Source organism: Tursiops truncatus, chromosome 4, assembly GCF_011762595.2.
Source record: "Tursiops truncatus isolate mTurTru1 chromosome 4, mTurTru1.mat.Y, whole genome shotgun sequence".
NCBI lineage: Eukaryota > Metazoa > Chordata > Mammalia > Artiodactyla > Delphinidae > Tursiops > Tursiops truncatus.
Window position 1 is genome coordinate 28317415 of NC_047037.1, and position 18659 is coordinate 28336073.

At 38.4% G+C, this 18659-nt stretch overlaps 1 protein-coding gene across 6 annotated transcripts in view; it reads left to right on the forward strand.

The window, feature by feature from the left end:
• The window catches only part of PIK3CB (phosphatidylinositol-4,5-bisphosphate 3-kinase catalytic subunit beta), a 191104-nt gene that overhangs the window by 39486 nt on the left and 132959 nt on the right, over positions 1-18659 (forward strand). For 5 of the 6 annotated variants that reach the window (XM_073803775.1, XM_019934250.3, XM_019934248.3 and 2 more), the window contains exon 2: positions 5857-5961. The exons of the other annotated variant lie outside the window; for it this stretch is intronic. The gene's annotated coding sequence lies outside the window, so the exon portion shown is untranslated. The remainder of the gene's footprint in view (positions 1-5856; positions 5962-18659) is intronic. 6 annotated transcript variants of the gene reach the window in all.

The following is an 18659-nucleotide window of genomic DNA, read 5'->3' on the forward strand; positions in this document are numbered from 1 at the left end:
TATTTGAATAGTTGATTATTCTGTTCTCTGCTTCCTTTTCCTCAAGCCACATGGGACAGCCCTTATTGGAATGTCTGTATCAGTTAGTGTTTGAGACTCTGGGAGAAATGCTTGGTCCCTATAACGCTGTCTACCTTCTTAGAAAATGTTATATATACTTATTTCTTGTTATCATTATATCTCATAGTTTCTTTAAAACAAAAAATGAACAAAAGTTCATAAAAATTTAGCATTCCAACAGCAGCTGTTTTTCTACTTTATTACCATTTTTTTTATCGGGGGGGGAATGACATGTGGCATGTAGGATCCTAGTTCCCCGACCAGGGATCCAACCTGTGCTCCCTGCTATGGAAGCATGGATTCTTAACCACTGGACTGCTGGGGAAGTCCCTTTATTAACTTTTAGTAGACATACTTAACTTTTTATTGATTGATTGATTGATTGTGGTACGCAGGCCTCTCACCATTGTGGCCTCTCCCGTTGCGGAGCACAGGCTCCGGACGCACAGGCTCAGTGGCCATGGCTCACGGGCCCAGCCGCTCCGTGGCATGTGGGATCTTCCCGAACCGGGGCACGAACCCGTGTCCCCTGCATCAGCAGGCGGACTCTCAACCACTGTGCCACCAGGGAAGCCCTAGTAGACATACTTAACTTTTTACATAGGTTTATGTAACACTTCTAAAGTGATTGAGATGTTTTCTTAGTATTTTCAGTGATTCTATATGTATGAAAGCTTTACATCTAAGATACTGATATATTTCAGTAAGGAAAAGTGTTATTGGAGTTGCTGTTTTCTTCAAAACAGGGACTGAATGAAGTAAAATGCCTTTGGGGTTAAGCAGAACATTAAGTGGGATTTTAGCTACACGTGTAGTTTCTTTAATTCATTCAGTGAACATTTTTGATTACCTGCCCTAATCAAAGGCATTTTGCAGGTACTTGGATTGTAAATATGAATATGACTCTCTACTTGCTCTGAGGGATCCACAGTCCTGCAGGGGAGATAAGCAAACTAATATTTGTAATGCACTATAATAAATGAGTTACATACAAGTCATAGCAGGATCCCATGGGAGTAAGCCTTGGGGGATCAGAAAGGGCTGGACTTACCAGGTGAGAGTGTGAGAATCCTTAGGTGAGGCTTTTGTTCAGAAGAGACATGAGGCTTTATATAACTGTTAGGGGAGAGGAGGTTGACCCTGACTCTGAGAGAAGCAAAATGGAATTTTGGAGGAAACATACTTTCTCAAGGAAAGTAGTATTAGAGATCTTGGGCTGATGACTTAGGCCAGATAGATGTGTTCACACTACAGACTTCAGTGAGATGGATAATGTTGTTGCCTCAGTTACAGAGACAGTAAAAGAATAGTTTTTGTCATCGTGTGTGTATGTTGATAGTATTTGGACCCTATTTTGGTTTATTAATTTACTAATCTATGTATAATAGTAATAGATTCCCATGGGATTAAAAACCTTTTCAATATAAGAAAGTTAAACAGTAGAAACTTTCCCACCTCTAGCCCTCAGCCACCCTGTTCCTATTTACTGCATTCCTCCAACACTCCACTCTGTCCCGGAAACTATTTATTATCCTCCTAGGGATTCTTCTAGAGTTTCTTTACATAAATAAAGGCAATAAAAGTACAGACACTTTTTTCTATCCAAAAAACTCACCAACTCCAAAGGTAGCGTATTATACCCGTTGTTCTGCAGATTGGTCTTCTTACCCTCCCCTTTGTACATTGTGTTTTTTACTTAACAGTGGAGATCTTTACCAAAGATCTTTCCATAGAGTATATAGTTTTGTTTTGTTTTTTAACTTGTATGATTTCCCTTTGGATAATTTATTTAACCAATTCCCTGTTGGTAGACGTTTGGCTTGTTTCTGGTTTTTTATTATTGTAACAGTATTGCAGTGAACTACCTTGTACATATGGCATTTTGCCCATATGCAAGTATATAATTATGGAATAAATTCAGATGTGGTATTACTAATAAAAGGCCATATATCTTTGTAATTTTGATAGATATTGCTAAATTGCCCTTATGTTTGGACCCTGACTCTCCCACCAATGAAAAGAGATAATGTGTGTTTCTCTCCCCCTTCCCCAGCTTTATTGAGATTTAATTGACATATAAGATCATGTAAATTTAAGGTGTACAGTGTAATGATTTGATACAGGTATATATTGCAAAATATTTACCACAATAAGGTTACATAATTCACATACTTACCATTATGTTGTTGTTATGCTGGATGACGTGTATTTCTTCACAGCCTTGCCAACAATGTACCATGGTAAACAGGTTGAAAATTGTGTAGTTTTAATTTGCATTTTTCTAATGTGTGAGGTCCGGAGTCTGTCCATATTTTTAAGACGCCCCCCCCCCCCCACCGTGTTCTGTGAACTTAACTATTTCATGGGGTTTTTGAAGCAGAAATTGTTATCCTTATTTATACTTTTTTTTCCCTAATTCAAGTGTAACATATGTACAGCAGAGTGTATAAATCTTAAGGGTGTAGTGAGGTGGATTTTTTTTATAAGCCTCTGACACTCATTCTGGATGCTTTTTGGTGATTTTTACCAAAAGATGTCAACAAAGATTTCAGACTACAGCCAGGATATATATTCTTTTTTCAAATGGTCCTTACATGGTTTGTGTACTAAAATATTAAAGGTTGTAGTTGTCTTATTAGGACATCAGGAAAAAGAATCAAGTTCACATGAGGCATTCCTGCTACCTGATAGTGACTGTAAGATGCATTTCTATATCAAAGGTGTTAAAATGTGGAAAACACTTCATCTTAAAAATAATGAAATATGTTAGATAATGCCAGATTGATTTTTCCTTAGAGGTCATACTAATTTACACTGTCACCAGGAAGGTAAAATGTTTTGGTTATTCCACATAATCTCAAACAGTTGATACTGTCAGATCTTTTTGTCAGTCTAACAAATGCGATATAGTGGTTCACTGTGTGTTTTTTCTTTTAACTTTTTTCAGTGAAGTATAACACATACAGTAAATGGCAAAAAATCATCAATATATAGTATCATGATTTATCACAAAGTAAACAGATCCATGTATGTAACCATCACCAAGAAGTAGAACGCTGCCAGGAGACCAGAAACTCTGCTTTTGTGTACCACCTCCCACCCCACTCACTTCTGCTTGCTTCCTTCCCAGGGGTAGTCACTATTCTGACAGCTAACGCCCTAGAATTAGTTTTGCCCATTAGTTTTTGCCCTATATTGTGTCAAATTGGTTATTATTTTTTGCTTTCCTTTTCTCTTTTCCCTTTTAAATAGATATTATTTTTTTAGAGCAGTTTTAGTTTTACAGTATAATGGGGCAGGAAGCACATAGAGTTCCCATTTATCCCAGCCCCCCCCACCCCAGCCTCCTCAGCTGTCAACATCCTGTACCAGCAAATTGGTTATTTTTGAGTTGACTAATTACCTTACTTTTGGGAAAGTAAACAGTCTGATACACTTTGACATCATTCTAAAATTTGTTTTATAACATTCCTTTCACTTTAAAAGCATATTATTGACCTTATTTCAAAAGAAAAGAAGCCAAGACTAGAATTAAATTATTTGCTTCCTAGCCAAATTTTATTTTGAAGGTTCCAAATGAAAAAGATTTTCAGCTTTAATAACAACAATCATGCTCTCCTTTGATTCCTGCTAATTTAATGAAACTTGAAGATTTTTCAGCCTTTTCTCCCTTTTTTTTAAACGTAAAATGTTCTAACCAGATGGTTGAAATTTTTTATTAAAATTTCTGACTTGGAGTATTACTGACAAATGTAAACAATTCCAGACTTGGCATGTGGCACAAGTTCCAGTCCAATTTGGTTTTTTAAAATTAATTAATTTGTTTGGCTGCGTTGGTCTTAGTTGCGGCACGTGGGAGGTGTGTGGGCTCTTTGTTGTGGTGAATGGGCAGCAGAGCATGCGGGCTCAGTAGTTGCAGCGCGCCGGCTTAGTTGCCCTGCGGCATGTGGGATCTTAGTTCCCTGACCAGGGATCCAATCTGCGTCCCCTGCATTGGAAAGGCGGATTCTTAACCACTGGACCACCAGGGAAGTCCCTCCAATCCAATCTGAGTGGGCTTGCCCAGAAATGAATTCAATGATAATGATTAGGACGCTACTATCACAAAGGTCATAAAGTCCTGAAATGTTGTTTGTGAAGAATGGGGCATAATGGCTGAGAGGAGAGAGCTGTGAGCTCACTGATCCTTGGAAAGCACTCATGAATTAGGGCTCAGATGAAAAGGCAAAGCCATAAAGTTTTATGAAGGCTATAGGATTTCTCAGTGAACCAGAAAACTGACTCAAAAAATGATTGATATTTTTGACTACATTAAAATTAATGTCCATCTAAAAACACCGTAAGGAAGATGAAAAGATAAACCACAAACTTGGGAGGAAAATTGTAATATATGTAATAGAGAATTAGTGTCCTGAACAGGGCCACCTTTATGGATGTACAACCTGTGCAGTCATACAGGGCCCCACACGTATTTTAACGCTAAGCTGTTACTGTCTTGAAATTAATTTTTGAATAAGTGGCCCTGCTTTTTTATTTTGTACTGGGCACTGCAAATTATATAGCCAGTCCTGGTCCTGAATATACAAAGCATATTATTTCATAAGAAAAAGACAATCCAATAAAATTGCCTAAAAACTGTGAACAAAGGAATGCAGAAACAAACATGGATCATTAATAAACTTGTGAAAAGGTCTTCAACCTTATTAGATCTTCAACCTAATCAAGTACAAACAGATTACAGTGTGATGCCATTTTATGTGTTCTGTATTGCTACAAATTAAGAAATCTGACTCTACCAGGTATTGGAGAAGGTGTGTTAGCGATTCATATACTGCTGGAGAATTGGTAAGGTGATTCAGTTGAAGACATGTTGGCATTTTTGGTAAACTTGGGAATTTGGATGTCCTATGTATAACTCACCAATTTTCCACTTCTGGGTTTGAAGCCTAACCCTTAAGAAATTCTTCTGTAAGTGTACCTGGAGACTTGTATAGTAATGTTGATAAAAGCAGAAAACTAAACCATCCAAATGTTTGTCAACAGAGTAGATAAATACACTGTGGCATATTTATATAGTGAAATACCATATAGAGCAATGAAAATGTAACATGGATAAAGCTTAGAAAAATATTGAGTGAAAAAATTCAAGTCCCCGAAGACTTGGTATGCTGTGATAACTTAGCATACCAAGTTATCAAGCTGAAAAAGGGAGCAGGGGATACAGAACTAAACAAAATATTGTTTAATGACATAATACATATGTGACAAAGTATGTTTTAAAAAGTAGTGGAATAATAAATATTTAGGATAAAGGTTGGGAGGAGAGGAGCATGTAGGTAATGTTACTGATGTTCTTATGTGGCGTGGTGATTTACAATTTACAGTGTTCATCTTAATGCTTGCTTACATTCATCTTTCCATATATTTTGTGTGTGTCAAATATTACATTAAAGAAGAAAAGGGGAAAAATGAAATAAGCTGCTCATGGTTAGCAGCTTATGATCCAGTTGGAGGAATGGGTTGGGAAATAGAAAGAAAACTAGCATATTACAGAAAAATTTTCAAGAAAGAGGAGGTAATCTACATAAGAGAATCCAGATAGTTGCACAGGACGTCCACTTAACTCCCTTTCAGCTGTAACGTTCTGTAACTTAAATATTGTGGTTCATGTGTTTTCTATATTTTCCCCATATTTAAAAATACAGTTATAAGCAATTATGTCATATAAGTAGTAAAATTATTTTTAATTTAGTCCATTTAGGTGTTAATATCTTTTATCTTCACCCTTTTTGGCAGCGTATCTTCTAATCTGAAAAAGTCTTCCATGAAAACTTCACTTTTAAAAAATAAGTAATGCCATCTGTTTTCCTAAAAGACTGAAATGGGGGCTATCATTTCAAGGTAAGTATCCAATTTCGTATCTTTAATTACTTACATCATTTTTTTCAGAAGTTAAGTATAGAAGGAAGATGTGAATCTTGCTTAGATCCTAAATCTTTTAGTTATTCTGGGGTGGGGATGGGAAGGAAGTCCTAGGCCTTGTTTTAAGATACTCAGGTACTTAGGATTATGTTTACCACAGATTAAACCCAACTTCATGAAGGAGAGAGGAGAGGTCAGTAGTGTTTAAAGCTTTTTAGAGAGGTTGAAAACTGAGAGCCTTTTGGATTTGGCAGTTAGGAGGTCATTGCTGACCCCAGCAGAGGCCATTTCAGGACAATGTTTGTGGCTGAAAATAAGTTTGCAGTAGAGTAAAGAGTGAAGAGATGGTGATAAAGTGAATATTTTAGCTCTAAAGTGATTTATTAAACCAATATATGGTATGTACTTAGGATGCAGCAGTCATTTCCCCAAGCACTGGAGTTATAGTGTGACAATATATATCTTTGTTTAAACCTCTTGTAGATAATTTAATGCCCAAATATTTTTTCTCCAACTTTATTTAGATATAATTGACGTAAAACATTGTGTAATTGCTGAACTATCTTATGCCATTTTTTACTCTTGTCTTCTGTATGATAAATTACATGGTCTACCCTAGTTATACTGTTAACGAGGGCAGATATTCCCTGCCAGGGGAATGTTAACTTGTGTGTTAGACTGGGCTGATAGTCTAGCAGGCAAGTTAGGTGCTTAGCGGCACTTGTCACTGTGATAAGTGATGCAAAAGTGAAATAATGACTACCTGAATGAGTGGTGGGAGTGGAAGCTGGTTGTCTGTGAGTTCATTTGGCAGGATAGATTTCAAAGGCAGATTTGGCAGGGAATATGGAAGAAAGAAATCATATATATGAATCCAAGATTTTGAGTGGCTAGAAGTATGATGGTACCATAACATAAGTAAGGAAACCGCAAGGAAAGACTGGTTATTAGGGGGCAAGTAGATGGGACTATAACATGAATTCTGTGAGACACATTTTGATTTTGGAGGTACAGGTAGAACTTTCAGAATATCTCCTTAAATGTGGAAATATGAGACTAAAATTTAGAAAAAAGATAATTTAGGGCCCAAAGATACAGATTTTGGAGCAATTCACATAGAGTTTAAGCTGTGGAAGTAGATAACATTTCCAGTATCCTAGCAGAGAGAAAAAGGTAAAGCACAGAACTTTAAATGTTGTTAAAAAGAATCAGTAGAGGAAAAATAAGAGGAAAGGTATGAAGATATTGTGTCTTTCTTTGAAGCATAATAAAGAATTTCAAGGAGAGGTTCTTGAGAGGGATGAGATGCTTAGAAAGATTAAGGATTTTAATACCCTAGAAGTACATTAAATTTAATTAAATTCAAGAACCCCTCTAGGGCATTAATATAACCTAATAATAATTATTAGGTTCATTATGTAGTAAAATAAGATAATAATTATTAAGAGTTTCTTGATAACTGAGAGAACAGATTGAGTAGACCAGGATGAATTATAAGAGGTTAAGTAAGTGGTTTTACAAAATACAAAAAAGCATGAAGGATAAAATAGAATGTTTTTCAAGAAGTTTGTGCAGGAAATGAGACAGTGATCATTTTGAAGAGTTAGCCACATAGAAGATATTTTAGCATTAGCACTTGGTATATTTTACGTGAAAGGGAATGATCCATCAGAGTAGTTTAAATATGTAGAATAGTTTAAATATTAGAGTGATTAATTGCCTGAAGGAGGTAAGAAGGTTTGAGATCAAGGACCTGGGCAAAGGGCTTAACTCTTACAAGAGTAGCAGCCATTCTGCTTAGAAACCAGAGGAAGGGAAGAGAGGATGAATCAAGGAGTTTTTAGGCAAAGAGGAAGAAAACTGTAGAATTTCTTATCCTGCTTTTCAAAATAAGATGGGGATTGAGGTTATCTACAAGGCAAATCGTTAATCAGTGGTGGGGTTGGGATTCTGGAAGGAGAAAACATTTAGAAAAAATGTTATAGGGTAATTTCCAACTTCAGCAGATATTCATTGAACACCTGCTTTGTGCCAGGTGTGTTTTTATTTATTTATTTTGTTGAGTTGGGTCTTAGTTGCAGCTCGCTGGCTCCTTAGTTGTGGCATGTGAACTCTTAGTTGCGGCATGCATGTGGGATCTAGTTCCCGGACGAGGAATTGAAGCCGGGCTGCCTGCATTGGGAGCGTGGAGTCTTAACCACTGCGCCACCAGGGAAGTCCTGATAAGTTTTCTCATGCAGCCGATCGTTGAAACGAACAATAAAAATACCAAATTGTAATGTGATCTGAGGAGGGCAGTTGATAAAGTGACTTATTGGCTACTTCTGAGGAGGTGACTTTAAGGTAAGGTATGAAGCACAAGGATTCAGTCACTTGAAAATAAAGCTAGCATGAAAATCTCAAGGTAGAAATGAGCTTGATGTATTTGAAGAATGGAAGGAAAGCCAGTGTTCTGGAACAGAGTGGATGAGAACCATAGAGTCATGAGATGAAGTTAAAGAAGTAGGCAGGGCCAGGCCATGTTGGTTCTTATGGCCATGGTAAAGAGTTTAGACTCAAGGAAACCTTTTAAGGAAAGGTTTTACACAGAAAAGTGTCATGATATGATACATGTTTTAAAGACTCCTCTGGCCGCTTTATTAAAGATGGACTATAGGAGTACAGGAAAAGCAAGGAGGTCAGTTAAGAGACTGTTAGAATTGACCAGGTCAGAGACCATGGTGGAGGAACTTAATATGATCACCAGGATAGGTTAGAAAGGATTGTTGACCAATCATAAAGGCTAGTTCAACATAAACAACTTGACATGGCAGGCAGTGTGAATTTAGCTAGCATAACCTTTAAGATGGAAATGAGAAATTTGGCATTGGTGGTTGGAATAACTGTCTATGGAGATATAGGCTTGGTAAAAGGTAATGCACAAGGGATTGGAGGCCATGATTGGTTCAACACATATTTATTGAATAATATATTCACCTCCTAATATACCAAGAACTGTGCTAGCTGCTGGGGTTATAACAGTCACCAAAAACAGAGGCTCCTTTCTCATGGAATTGATGTTCTAATGAGGGTGGGGAAGATAAACAGTAAGTAAATATATACTGTGTTGGATGGTAATCAGTACCATTAAAAATACATTAGGGAAATGTATTAGGGAAAGGTAGATATTGATGGGGGAAGGGTAGGCTTACTGTTTTATAAGGTGTGATTAGGAAAACTCTCTCTAATTAGTTGACATTTGGGCTCACAGCTCTAAGTGAAGTTAAGGGAGCAGACCAGGTAGATATTTGACTTAGGGGTGGGGGAGCTGAGGGTGGACTGTACTTGATGTGTTCTAGGAGCAGTAAGAGGGCCAGCGTGACTGGAATGGAGTAAGTGAGGCAGGAGGAAGTAGAAGCTGACATTGTGAAGGTAGAAGAGCTAGAGTCAGGTTGTAGACTTTGGGTTTTCTTCTTTTTGATGGTGGAGGTGCAGATCCAGGGATGAGGATACAGGAGGGGTGAAAGGCAAGGCTATGGCTGAGCAGTGTAGCTTGTGGCTAACCGTGAGGCCAGATGTTTGAAGTGTCTGAGGCAATGATAAGAGAAGGGGATGTACAATAAAACAGATTTTTTAATCTCACAAGGAAGTAGGAAGAGTAGAGAGAAAGGTGGATTGGATGCATGAAGGCCTTGTAGTTCCTGATAATTAAGTTTATTTTGATTTGGGTTTTTTTTAATTAATTAATTTTTTAAAATATCTATGTATCTATCTATCTATCTAGCTAGCTATCTGGCTATCTGGCTGCGCCGGGTCTTAGTTGCAGCATGCGGGATCTTTTACTTGCAGCATGCGGGATCTAGTTCCCCGATCAGGGATCGAACCCTGGCCCCCTGCATTTGGAGCGTGGAGTCTTAACCACTGGACCATCAGGGAAGTCCCTGGATTTGGGCTTTTTTTTTTTTTTGCGGTACGCGGGCCTCTCACTGTTGTGGCCTCTCCCGTTGCGGAGCACAGGTTCTGGACGCGCAGGCTCAGCAGCCATGGCTCACGGGCCTAGCTGCTCCTCAGCATGTGGAATCTTCCCAGACCGGGGCATGAACCCGTGTCCCGTGCATCGGCAGGCAGACTCCCAACCACTGCGCCACCAGGGAAGCCCCGGGCTTTTTAAAATTGTAAAGTGTGCATAACAAAATTGACCAGTTAGACTTTATTTTTTTATGATAAGTTAACGCTTGCTATACATGAATTAGGTAAGCTTCTTCATGCGTACAAAGCATCTGAATGTTCAGTTTCATCTGCACAGTATTGCTCACTTTTCTTTACTCAAAGCAGATATAGGACTGAGATGGATTGAAAGAATAAGTTGACTCATTTCACATTGTCAAGGGGGCCTTCTCTTGCTGTTGCTTCTATCTGTAAATTGAGAAATGAAATACCCAAGAGTACTCCCTTTTAAAAAACTTTTAATAAAAAGGGGATTTCCAAATCACATCATGATTGATTGAGAGATGGTGTCAGGAGTATAGAAGCAACACTCATGATCAGTTAAAGACCTTTCCCTGGGAATTCCCCGGCAGTCCAGTGGTTAGGACTCCGAGCTTTCACTGCCGAGGGCCCAGGTTCAATCCCTGGTGAGGGAACTAAGATCCCGCAAGCCACGTAGTGCAGCCAGAAAATAAAATAAAGACTTTTCCCTCTAAATTGAAGGAAGAGGTCTGGTTACTTTGCTCATTGACATTGAATACTAAGAAAAAAAAACCCCACAGCTATAGAACTCCAAATTGTCTCTAAATCCAGTGTTCCTTAGCTGCCTAAAGCTAGTGAAGTAAAAATACATTAGCCTCACCCTTGACATTTTCAGATTTAACATATTCAAAGATCCTCCAAAACACATGATTCCAAATTGTGTCCCAGTAAAATGGCATTTATTACGAGTGCATCATGACAAGTACTCAGCATGAGTGAGCTTAAATAAATGTTAAGCATCTACAACTCTGTGTGACCTTATTATTCTTATCATCATATTTCATCCTATCAGTAACTTCCCTCTGAAATAAGTAATGAAGGAATTTTATAAATTTCATAAATGAAGGAATCATTAAATTTGGGATATGTACAAATGTGGACATTTGGAAAGAGCTCAATGTGTTCTTCCTGAACATTGACCATTTTAACTGTTTTTATTTTTTTTACTTATTTTTTATTTTTATTTTTTGGCTGCATTGGGCCTTTGTTGCTGCGCACGGGCTTTCTCTAGTTGTGGTGAGTGGGGGCTACTCTTTGTTGTAGTATGCGGGCTTCTCATTGCGGTGGCTTCTCTTGCTGCAGAGCATGGGCTCTAGGCACGCGGGCTTCAGTAGTTGCAGCACGCGGGCTTAGTAGTTGTGGTTCGCGGGCTCTAGAGCACAGGCTCAGTAGTTGTGGCGCATGGGCTTAATTGCTCTGCAGCATGTGGGATCTTCTTGGACCAGGGATCAAACCCATGTCCCCTGCATTGACAGGCGGACTGTTTAACCACTGTGCCACCAGGGAAGTCCCTAACGGTTTTTAAATGTACAATTCCCTGGCATAAATATATTCACAGTGTTGTGCAACCATCGCCACTGTCCCTCTCCATAACTTTTTTATCAGCCCAATCCCTGATAACCATTATTCTACTTTCTGTTTCTGTGAATTTGCCTATTCTGAGTAGCTCGTATAAATGGAATCATACAATGTTTGTTCTTTCATGGCTGGTTTATTTCACTTAGCATAATGTCCTCAAGGTTCATCTGTGTTGTAGCATGTATCACAGTGTCCTTTTTAAGGCTGAATAATATTCCATTGTATGTACATACCATATTTTGTTCATCCGCCCATCTGTTGAGGGAAATTTGGGTTGTTTCCACCTTATGGCTATTGTTAATAATACTGCTATGCACGTGGGTGTACAAATACCTGTGTGACTTCCTCCCTGCTTTTAATTCTTTTGGATATATACCCAGAAGTAGAATTGCTGGATCATTTGGTAATTTTGTTTAAATATTTTAAGAACTGCTATATTTTCTTCCACAGTGGTTGCACCATTTTACATTCCCACCAGTAACATACAAGGGTTATAATTTCTCCACATCTTTGCCTGGATTTGGTTTATAGTTTGTTTTTGAACAGTGGAATGTTTTAAGTATATTTAGTTCCTTAAAAGAAGGTTTATCTTAGATCATTTTCTAGTAGGTTTAGAATTAACACATCCTCATTCTCTGCTATAAGGTCAGAACTGGTAAAGAAAGTTGTCACCTGGTTAAATTTTAGTGAGAGATCCTCACAGGAATTAAAATTATGGACCCTTGAAAAGAATTCATTGCCAAAAACTTATGGTTATTCTGTCTATGTAACCTGGCTGTGGTGTTTAATGTACCAAGTACCTTCACTTGGCTTAGGAGAAAGCTATGTGTTTTGATTACTGGGCAGGAATAACTATGATCTCCCAGGATAGGACAAGATGATTAAATGAGTTAGGATACACTTGAAAATTGGAAATTTTATAAGGAGGTGGAGAAATTTTCATCATGCTGTTGACTGACACATTGTCTGTGTTAACGGTTGGGAAAAGACATTCCTTGTTCAGATGGATAATAGACTGATAAAAGTTATTAAGGGGAAAAAAAAGTGCTGATGGGATTACAGCTCCTGCAGAGAGGATTTTGAAGCTTTGTACCTTGTTTGCAATTGTCATTGAGATTTGGAAATTTTGAAATAGATCATATTCATGCTTCAGTATTGTTATAGTTATGCTTTTCCTTGGTAAATCACATGTTTTAATTTGAAAAAGTTTACTTTAGAAGCTTCTTATCATGTTATATGAATATTATGAATAAACTGAGTGGTTTAAACTTGCCTTCCAGTTTTTACTAGTTCCTCTTCCCCCAGTTCTTTGTCTTTGACTCAGGATTCTTTTTCTTTAATATGCACTGGATGTTTCTGCATTAGAAAAATGTTCATAAAGATTATATTGTTGAGTGCCTACTGTTTCTGGTTCTTTGATAACATGCTTTTTGCTTTTACTCAGAAAATAACTGTGGTTAGATTGTCATATAGTCTACCACAGACAGTAAGGATATTGTGAAAGAAATTCTGGCTATCTGTGTAGCATGACCTTTCAAAACTGTTTTCTTTGCTGTAAGCATCTCACTTAGCCTTTTGACTGCCACATGACAGGGGAAGTAGTGTATAAAAGGCAATATAAATGGCTGCCTTGTTGATCTCAGTACAATTTTCCAATATAAGAGCTTGCTAAACAGTCACATGTTATCAAATATCATCGTTTTGTTTATGTAGAGGATGAACTAGTTTTATGCATTATACATAGAGTACATTTTAAATGTAATTTTTAAAATAAAAGTAAATTATAATTGTAAAAATTGAAATGGAAAATCATTTTTGTTACTTTGAAGAAGGATCTAAATTTTTTATTCAGAGTTTTAAGAATTATTAATGAATGGAGATTATTGTATACAGTTGATGACTACACATCTACTGTTTTTGTGGGCAGAGATTTTAAAGCAACTTTGGAATTGTCTTTCTGTTGTTCCTGAGCAGCCAAGAGAGTCTTTAAAACTGTGAAAGGGCTTAGAGAACATGAGGAAGCACCAGCCTGATTTTAAACTTTAATCTTATTTTCACTAGTAGCTTAGCTCTATAATGTATTTATTTATTCATCAATCAGCAGATAGTTACTGAAGTCCTGTATCAAGCACTGTGCAGAAAGAACTGCAAAGATGAAAGAGCCTGTAACTGTCATTCAGGAACTCACTCACTAGGTTTCAGCAAGGGTGGCAGGAATGGAGATGAACAGGATCACAATTCCTTGCTGTAGATGCTAATGTCACTTCCCTCCTAGAATCCAGAGTTAAAGACAAAGGTGATGAGGAGAAGTAGTTAGGGGCATGAGGACGGTCAGGATTCTTAGGTAGGAATAGAGGAGAAGAAGCAACTGTGGGTGATAGCAAAAATCTAGAACTTAGGTTTATCAGTAACACTGAGGTCATAGTCACAGTAAAATGGGGAGTGGGTTCCCATCAAATGGATTCTCCATGCCAGATGCTGCCGAGGGGCTTTACATCTGTTATTGCTGTTAATCCATTTTAAAAAAGTGTGAAATTTAGCATCTATACAGAAGAGCACGTGAAAACTTAAATTTATAGTTTAAAGAATGATGAAAAATGAAAAACTCTGCATAACAGCCAGATCAGTAATAAGTGCCTTCTTCGATCGTATCTCCCTCCCTCTCCCCAAGCTATACTTTGCTGAATTTTTTGTTATTTTCTTAAGCTTTTCTTTATAACTTTACCATCTCTGTTTGCATCTCTGAACAATATTTGACTTTATGTTTATGTTTAAGTAAATGGAATCAAATATTCTTTTTTTGATTTTACATTGTTAGGACGGTTCATTCATGGTGATGTGTATAGCTGTATTAATTTTATATAATTTATTGATCCATTCTATTAATGCACATTTAGGTTGTGTCTAGTTTTTGGAGACTGAAAAATTTCACATTGAATACCCATGTACGTGTGACAACCTTGGATAAGAGTTTTCCTAGGATGTATACCTAGTAATGGAATTTTTTTTTTTTCTAATTTTATTTATTTTTGGCTGCATTGTGTCTTCGTTGCTGTGTGCGGGCTTTCTCTAGTTGCAGTGAGCAGGGGCTACTCTTCGTTGCTGTGCGTAGGCTTCTCATTGCTGTGGCTTCTCTTGTTGTGGAGCGCGGGCTCTAGGTGTGCGGCTCAGTAGTTGTGGCACCGGGCTTAGTTGCTCCACGACATGTAGGATCTTCCCGGACGAGGGATGGAACCTGTGTCCCCTGCATTGGCAGGAGGATTCTTAACCACTCTGCCACCAGGGAAGTCCACTAATGGAATTTTTTTTTTTTTTTTTGCGGTACGCGGGCCTCTCACCGCTGTGGCCTCTCCCGTTGGGGAGCACAGGCTCTGGACGCAGAGGCTCAGCGACCATGGCTCATGGGCCCAGCCACTCCACGGCATGTGGGATCTTCCCGGACCGGGGCACGAACCTGTGTCCCCTGCATTGGCAGGTGGATGCTCAACCACTGCGCCACAGGGAAGCCCCCTCTAATGGAATTTTTGATGCCAAACTTCTTGGAAGAGGTTGAATCAATTCATTCTCCCTCCAGCAGTGATCTATGAAATGGTATCTCATTGTGGTTTTAATTTACATTTCTTTGGTGACTAATGAGTTTGAATATTCTACGCCTGCCTCATATGCTTATGGGACTTTTGGCTCCTGTGAAATTTCTATTTAATTATTTTGCCCATTTTTCTGTTGGGTTTATGTTCTTTGCCTATTCATTTTCTCACTGAAGTGTATTAAAATTAATTTATTCTATCAGTTTTTATTCACTTGTTTAACATTCTTCATTGAGTCTCCTCTTGTTTTTTGCATGAAGAGCAATACCTTAATGTGGCCTACCAGAATGGAGATTTGGCCAGCCCCTCCACTACCATTCTGCCTCTGTTTTCCATCTCGCTCTGTTCCAAAGGGTAATCTTTGAATTTCTCAAATACTTAAGGTTTCTTAGGTCTTTGCGTATGTTCTTTTTCCCTTTGCCTAGCCAATTTCCTCTTCAAGTCTGTGTTAAAATATCCCCTTCTCTTGGAAAGTGCTCTTGGCTCTACTTGCCTCAAATTCAACATACTTTGTGTCTCTACACTTACTTATGAAAAGTACAATAATTTTAGTCAGATGACTAGTCAGGAGGAGAAAGAGAGCTGTCAACATGTTCTTTTCTACCAGGGGATTAAAAAATGTATGTGTAAAGTGATAAACAAGGATTAAAGCTGTTGAGTTTAAATAGTGAATGGTTTGGGGACATCATAATGTTAGCCTCATCAATGTTGTTGCCCACTCCTCTTCATAATTCCGTTTTCTGTTTGGTTGGAGAAGGGTGATAAGGAAAACACAGTGGTAGAGTACACAGAGCATTGGACTGAATGTAACTGAGGGAGCATATATGAGGTTTTTCTTTTTTTTAATTGAAACAGTATGTACAATATTATGTTAGTTTCAGGTGTACCACATAGTGATTTGAAATATGCGTACATTATGAAATGATCACCAAGATAAGTCTAATAAGCATCTGTCCCTATACAAAGTTATTATTGACCCTATTCCTTATGCTGTATATTATATACCTGTGACTTATTTATTATATAACTGCAGGTTTGTACCTTTTAATCCCCTTCACTTATTTTGCCCATCCCTCACCCCCCTTTCTTCTGGCAAACACCTGTTTGCTCTCTGTATCTATGAGTCTGTTTTCATTTTGTTTTATTTGTTTGGTTTTTAGATTCCACTTGTGACTGAGATCATGCAGCATTTGTTGTTTCGTCTGACTTATTTTACTTAGCATAATGCCCTCTAGATCCAGTCATGTTGTCAAAAATGGCAAGATCCCCTCCCCCCTTTATGGCTGAGTAATATTCCACTATAGATACAGATATTACATCTTCTTTATCAATTTGTCTATTGATGGACACTTAGGTTGCTTCCGTATCTTGACTGTTGTAAATAATACTGCAGTAGACATTGGAGTGCATATATCTTTTTGAATTAATATTTTGATTATTTTTGGACAGATTACCCAGAAGTGAAATTGCTGGCTCATATGGCAGTTCTATTTTTAATTTTTTGAGGAGTCTCCATACTATTTTCCAATAATGGCTGCACCAGTTTACAATCCCACCAACAATGCACAGTGTTCCCTTTTCTCCACATCCTTGCCAACACTTGTTACTTGGTTTTTTGTTTGATGATAGCCATTCTGACAGGTGGAGGTGGTATCTCATTGTAGTTTTGGATTACATTTCCCTGATGATTAGTGATGTTGAGCATCTTTTTTTTTTTGTGGCACGCGGGCCTCTCACTGTTGTGGCCTCTCCCGTTGCGGAGCACAGGCTCCGGACGTGCAGGCTCAACGGCCATGGCTCATGGGCCTAGCTGCTCCGCAGCATGTGGGATCTTCCTGGACCAGGGCACGAACCCGTGTCCCCTGCATCGGCAGGCGGACTGTCAACCACTGCGCCACCAGGGAAGCCCTGAGCATCTTTTTAATGTGTCTGTTGGCCATCAGTATGTCTTCTTTGGAAAAACATCTGTTCAGGTTCTCTGCCCATTTTGTAATTGGATTGTTTGTTTTTTGATGTTGAGTTGTATGAGTTTATATTTTGGGTGTTAACCCCTTATTGGATATCTTGTTTCTAGATATCTTCTCTCATTCAGTGGGCTGCCTCTTCATTTTGTTGAGAGTTTCCTTTGCTGTGCAAAACCTTTTTAGTTTGATGTAGTCCCACTTATTTTTGGTTTTGTTTCCCTTGTCCGAGGAGACATATCCCCCCAAATATTGCCAAGACCAATGTCAAAGAGCATGCAGCATGTGATTTCTTGTATGAGTTTTATGGTTTCAGACATTTAAGTCTTTAATCCGTTTTGAGTTTTTTTTTGTCTACTATGTAAGAAAGTAGTTTAGTTTGATTCTTTTTCATGTAGCTGTCCAGTTTTCTGAACAACATTTATTGAAGAGGCTCTCTTTTCCCCATTGTGTATCCTTACCTCCTTTGTTGTAGATTAATTGATGTATAAGTGTGGGTTCATTTTTGGATTCTCTATTCTGTTCCTTGATCTGTGTGTCTGTTTCTGTGCTAGTACCATACTGTTTTTTTGTTTTGTTTTGTTTTGGCCATGCTGCATGGCTAGTGGGATCTTAGTTCCCCATCCAGGGATCAAACTTGGGCCCTTGGCAGTGAAAGTGTGGAGTTCTAACCACTGGACGGCCACGAATTCCCCCATACTGGTTTTTTCTTTCATAAAAATATTTATTTATTTATTTGGCTGCACTGGATCTTTGCTGTGACATGCCTGATCTTTGTTGTGGCATGTGGGATCTTTGCTGTGGCATGCGGGATCTTTAGTTGCAGCATGCAAACTCTTAGTTGTGGCATGTGATATCTAGTTCCCTGACCAGGGATTAGACCTGGGCCCCCTGCATTGGGAGTGTGGAGCCTTAGCCACTGGACCACCAGGGAGGTTCCCCCCCCCCCCATACTGTTTTGATTACTGTAGCTTTATAGTATATGTAGTTTTATTTCAGGGGGCATGATACCTCCAGCTTTGTTCTTCCTCAAGATTGTTTTGGCTATTTGCGGTCTTTTGTGTTCATATGTGATTTTTAATCACGTCCTTGCAGCTACCTAAACTATGTGTTTGACTAAACTAGTGAAGTCCAAATTGCTGTAACAGACTGAAAATGAATAATATCTCAAACATAATAGATGTTTATTTCTTACTCATGGAACAGTCCAAAGTGGACGGTCCTCTTTGGTAGGTGGTTCTATTCCAGGTGGTTTCTTTCATCTCTTGACTCTTTCTTCCTTTGTGACCAGTGAAAGAGGAAAGAGAAGGTGTAGGTGGCATACAAACTTTCTTAAATGCTCTAACCTGAAGTGACACAGGTCATTTCCACTCAACATTCCACTGGAGAGAACTTAGTATATGATCATTCTTACTGCACAGGAGGTTGGAATATCTAGTGTGCCAAGTACACCGCCACAGTCCCATAACTGTGGAAGGAGATAAGCAGTCTCTACCACAGTAGTCTTCAGAAAGTCATCTTATTTCTGTAGGTCTTAGTTCTT